The following is a 6,233-nucleotide window of genomic DNA, read 5'->3' as shown; positions in this document are numbered from 1 at the left end:
AAGAATCACGATTTTTTCTTTAATTAATAAATACCAGTCAAAATCGGAGTGAATTCAACAGTGATAGAAGATGATCGAATGCAAAAAAAAAATTGAAGCCACCAGGAAAGAAGCCATGAATCCTCATAAATGTTAAGCCCATAATTCTGACGGTCTCCAATTTGAAGTTGTTTCTTCGTCGTTCGGCAGTTGTTTTTGCGATACATGTGATTTTCTAGTTGGTTGGATTTGTGATGTTAGATTTTAAAATATTGTTCTACGATGTGGATGTGTGATTTGGATGATAGTTTTTGTTTGCTCTTAGTGGCCCGAATTAAAGATTGGTTTGTTGTTTGAAAAAAAAAATTGTATCATTCTGAAGTAAATTTTTGCTTCTGAAGTATCTAATATTAGAACAGCACTGTTACAAACAACATTAACAAACAGAGGCAAAATGGTCATTTGTCCAGAAACAGCTGTCGCACAGCTATTTTCACACAGCTGCAGCAAACAACCAGCCGGCTTCCCCGCAACAGCTTTCTGGGGCAGCTAAGCTGCAATTGAAAAGCTGAGAAGCTGTAGCTGTCCCAAACAGATATTTAATCAATCAACCATAGGAGTGCTTGTAGTCACTTATGTCTTTAGATCATCAGTGGAGAGTTGCAAGTGATCCTAGATGCATATGAGTTTCCTCTGGTACTATATCACACAGCTTTAGAACCACTTAGAAAATCCTAAGCATAATTGTCATTTGACCCTAGGCCAGCCTAATAAACTCACCCTACCCTCAGTCTTTTAGCCTAGGTAAATGTAAGTAATGTGATTCATTTTAATCAGCTATGGGCGACCCTTGATCTGATTGATATCATGTCCTGAATTGCCTAAGAGAAGCTTAAATTTGCTTAGTGACTAAGACAGTGGTAGGTGAGTTGTTTTGATTTTAAGAACAGCACAACCGACCCACAAGATGAACCACATTTATTCCTGAGGTCTCTTTTAAAATTGGAAAGGTTTAGATATAGAAAGCCTGAGATATTTGAATTATGTTCAAACCCATTCCTTAGTATTGGATTACTAGCCTTAGATCTACAATTCAGAACACATCTAATCTTCTTACTTTTTAAAAATAAGAATTACTGTTTTCTAATGCCTAGAGCTCAAAACTCTTTTGATTGCATATCCCACTTTGGGGTGGGTTTTATTCATCACATTTGGGTTTTTTATGATCTTTTAAAAGTGCTTTTTAATTATAAAATATGTATGAATTAGCATAAATCACTAATCAATTAAACTTGAGCCACTCTCTAGCTAATAAACTCAAACATCACATAATCAAACAAACAATTAAAACAACACATTTAATTAGATTGGCATCATTGCCAACTTATCACACACTTGCGGTTTAGGGTTAGGGAATAAATAAGATCTTTTGTTTGCATTGTGTGATGCAATGTGATCTTATAAGCACATACTCTGACTAGTTATGATAGATATGTTTTCTCATACATGATCACGTCCGAAAGAGAAAATTAAAATTTATTATAAATATAATTATTTTATTTGCAGGTGTCATTATAAGAAGCTAAATCTGGAGCATTATTTAAAAAGGCTTTCGAAACTTACGCCCTAAAGCTCGCCTTGAATTTATGCGCACAAAAAAAAAAAAAGAGTTGAGACTTAAGCCTCAAGTTCTCCGGTGAATCTTACGCATTTTTCTCAGACGTCTGCCTCAAGGCATTTGAGGTAGCACTTCAATTAGATTATGCAAAAAAAGTACAATATTTTATTGTATAAATTTGATATAATGTTTTAAATAAGTCAAAAGATAATTTAAATATGATTATTTGATTATACTATTAATTTATTCTATTATTTTAAATTATATTATAGTTTAGATTAATTGATATTAAGAAGAAAATTGAAATGAATGGAAAATCTTTTAAAATTGCAAATGCAATGGAATTAGATGATAATAAATATGATGATTCTTTTGAAAATGATGAAAATAAGGATCTTAAACCTCATGGAATATTTAAATTTTAAGTGAATGTTTGCCTTAAATAACATTGCAAATTTCTATTTTATATCAGTAATTATGATTAAGATTTGTGATTTATGTATTTATGAAAATAAATTAAATAAATATATCAATGGTTTCTCTTGTTCATGAATTATTTTAAATTTTATGAGTTTCTGTCTTTTTTGAGGTTTACATCTCAATCTGTTCGAGGCTTACGCCTTGCCTCACTAAGGTGAAACGCCTCAGTTCCCAATTTAATCTTTTTAAACTTTGGTCTTGAGTAGATATGGCCAATATGATATAGCCTGACACCATTTTACGTCAAGTATTGTGTGATAGTATCGATTTAAATATATAAACTTCACAAGTTTTGTTCTGTAAAAACATAATTGCAATTTTATTTATTAAATATAATTTTTAGTCTAGGAAGTTATGTAGGCCAGTAAAACATAACAGGTGAATAAACTGGAAGAATGAACTTCAATGTGAAGTCTGTGTGGCAGAATATGAAGCTTAAAATTCATGTTAAGTCATAGATATAGGCCGGATTATATATGATAGATCTTCAACTACCCCATTCTTTTCGGTTCTTTTATCTTTTGTCATGTATTACATGTATTATTTAACACCCCATACCCGACTCTATTTAATTATATTGATTTTTTTCTTTTTTTATTGAATTGATTATTTACGTTGGATGTTGCTTTAAAAATACATAATTTTTAGATTTATTTAATTGTTTGTGTGTGGCCTGAATTTGATACTATGTAGACTCTTATGATGTTAAACTTTTTAATGTCACAATCTAAAAATCAAATGACCTAAAAGTAACCATATGAAAAAATTTTCATTACAAAAATTAATTACATGACTACAATTGATCCTTAGCCTCTTTGATGACCCTAGATTTGTAGTTAGTTTTTAAAAGACATGCTTTGTCCATCAAGATCTATTTTTAAAATTATTAAAAACGCCAGATTGACACATACATATGCATGGTCCAATGAGTCAGAATGATAGATTTATTTATTTTATAGCTCATTCAAGTCTAGATAACTAAATAAAAATTCTGCAAATGCATATCATGTCCACTCATGGATGGATAGCTTTTGATTCAGAGACAAGTTCATAATTCACATTTCTCATATATCAAATATCATATCCTGCATTTGCATAGAAATCGGATTTATGATTTTATGAGATTAAATGGGTCTAGCAGGCAGATTTTTCTAAATAGGATTGTAAGTCCAAGTCACAAACATTTTAAGCCAAGGCAGGGCTAAGTTATAAGCCTCTAGTTGTGTTTGTATTATTCTAGGTCATAGACCATGGTCATACCCGATTAATATATTAGGAATCTCTTTCGAACTAAGGTTCTAAGCCAAGTTACAGCACAACAGATGTGATGATTGGACAGTTGCTTCTGCCTTGTTACAATCACACAAAAGGATTGAGTGCAAATAATGTAGAATAACGCAAATCTGGAAAATGTAAGGAGTTAAATTTTGAAATGAAAGATAGCTCGCATTCAGTTTCTTTATTTTTTTGTCCAATTACAGAGCAATCTTACAAATTTCTCAATGTTCTGCTCTTAGTTATTACTATTTCTGATTGTAAATACAGTAAGTGTTTAATTGAACTGTTTCTATGGAAATATCAATACCAAACATAACCATAAAAGCCACTATCAGAACTTGGAGATAGATAACACTGGCTAGAAAGCATTGAACCGGTAACAAGACCACATTATATCCGCTAATTCATATCTAAGAACAAAAGAGAAGTCATTTAAATGTGTGCCATCGTAACCACATCGCTTCTTATGCTGAAGAAATTGGAGATAGATAACATTGGCCGGAAAGCATTCAAATGGTAACAAGGCACCAGCAACTGTTGCGGCACTTCAAATTCTATTTCCCTTCTAAAGTTAGAGATCATTTTTCTGTCCAATAATCACATCTCTCTCACTAAATAAGTCAACTGTTTCATTCGATTACAGGAGGCAAAAAAATTTGTCATGAAATGCTAAATGACTAAAGGGTAACAAGGCATAACCTATTGTTCATTTCTAGAATATATGACTAAATTTCTTTTATAATAATTCTTCTTTTTTAATTTTTTTGAAAGTTGGCAAAATGCTAAAATTGAGTTGTTCTTTCTACAAAACCTCAGCATAATACCAATAAGAAAGATTTACATACATACCACCCAATCCATAAATGCCCCTACATATAATCCTATAAATGTACTAGGTTAAACCTACTTTTGAGTTGAAGGAACAATCAACGTTAATTCAATTAATTCAATTTTAAGAACTTTGATTGTTCCTTATTGAGATTTTAACTTTGATTGAAGTTTGACGGTTAAGTAATTAAAATTAAATCTCACCAATCCAGACTAACTTCATCAATTTAAAGTATAAAATCCAGAAATCACCATAACTAATAATCAAAACAAGAGGGGGGAAATTAAAAATAGGTGCACACAGAACCAAATTTCTAAACTGCAAAGCCTCCAAAAATGAAAAAAAAAATATGGTAGAGGATACAGTAGATGAGCTCAAGTTGTTCATCGAGTGCATTGGTTCATTTATAGCTCGAGTGCATTGGTTCATTTACAGCCTAATGTTCAGGTCTTTAGTAAAGCAAACTCATAGTGAGGTACTTCTGTTTTTTTTGCAAAGGCATGCTTCTGAAGGTTTGTACATCCACTAAAATTAAATGTTTACAACAAAATGCCGTTTCGATTTAGAATATAACAATGAGCATACAATTTACTGGAATAATATTAATAGATATCAAACAATGCCAATAGAGGAAAAGGATAACAAGGTGTGATAGCTTTAAGTAACATGAATCCACTAATCTAAAATATGGAGAATCTAAAAAAGCATTTTAGTAAATCATGCAAACTCTGAAGGTGAATTTCAAAAAACAGAATAGTGCTTCTTTTTTTTTTGCATCATTAGACAATAGCAATATCAATGAAACTTCAAGGAGGAAAATGCCAAAATAGTCCCCTAACTATTTTCATGGGGGTCATTTTAGTCCTGCATCTTCAATTATGAAGAATATTCCTTGTTCTTATATTACTCAATTACAATAAAACAAAATAACAATAGCAAGGAACAAGATCGTTTTCATCATTACAATTATATTTGCCACCTTTATAGCTGCTGAAATGGGGATGAGAAGAACGCATTATCTATTTTTGTATCATATTTGAATCAACAACACTTTCATACCCTATAAGTAAAAAAAAAGAACTTTCAAAAAACAGCACAGCATTCAAAAACAAATAGCATGACAATGTAACAATTCATTTCAGTACAACAATAGGATGAAACCTCTATTAGCTTCATGAACATCCATTTCATTGAATGCTGTAAAATCAAAATTATGAATTGAGAAAACTGTCTTGCTGTATTAGTTCAAGAGGAGAAATGAATATATTCATATGGTAATTTATTACCCAATCTACTTCTACTACAGATCAAGAACAGCTTCATTATATTAAAAATATGGTTTTATTTCAGATATTTCAAAAAAACATAAAAGTAAACATTACATTAACTAAAACAAAAAAGAGCAGATTGAACACAAATGTTATAATCCTAAGTATTTTTGATAAAGGATTTACTTGATGTGCCATGAACAAACTTCTATCAAGCATAATCTCAAAGCATTTTTGAAGAGGCAGCCAAGTATTATGAATGATTGGCTATAAATGAATCATCATACTTGCCATTGAAAATTCCTTGGCATAAAGACCAAAAAAAAGGCATAAGTTCATATGCCAGCAACCTTTGGTCACAAATAATAAAAAAAAAGAGGAGAAAAAAATCAAATTAATGTTAGTTATCCTTCCTATTGCAATTCTTACTAATCAGAAAACATCCAGATACATACTTCTAAAAAGGTGATTCTCCAAACTTCCACGAGGCATAAATTCATATGTCAGCAACCTTTGGTCATCTTCAATACAATACCCAATCAACTTAACTAAATTTGGATGAAAAAGCTCACCAAGAAAATAGACTTCAGTCTGCAAGCCACAAAGGTATTTTATATCTAAATCAACGGGAAGTCAGAAAATGGGGAAATATGAGATAAAAGCCATGACCAGTGAGCCAAATACAGGAGTTAATAAGAGAGAAGCCATGAATAGTGAAAATAAAAAAAAATAAAAAAAACAAAAATTTTTAACAGTAACTGGCTTCACACGGGGGGGGGGG

The sequence above is a fragment of the Phalaenopsis equestris genome, unplaced genomic scaffold, assembly GCF_001263595.1.
Source record: "Phalaenopsis equestris unplaced genomic scaffold, ASM126359v1 Scaffold198941, whole genome shotgun sequence".
Classification (NCBI taxonomy): domain Eukaryota; kingdom Viridiplantae; phylum Streptophyta; class Magnoliopsida; order Asparagales; family Orchidaceae; genus Phalaenopsis; species Phalaenopsis equestris.
Note: the sequence above shows the minus strand (reverse complement) of the source record.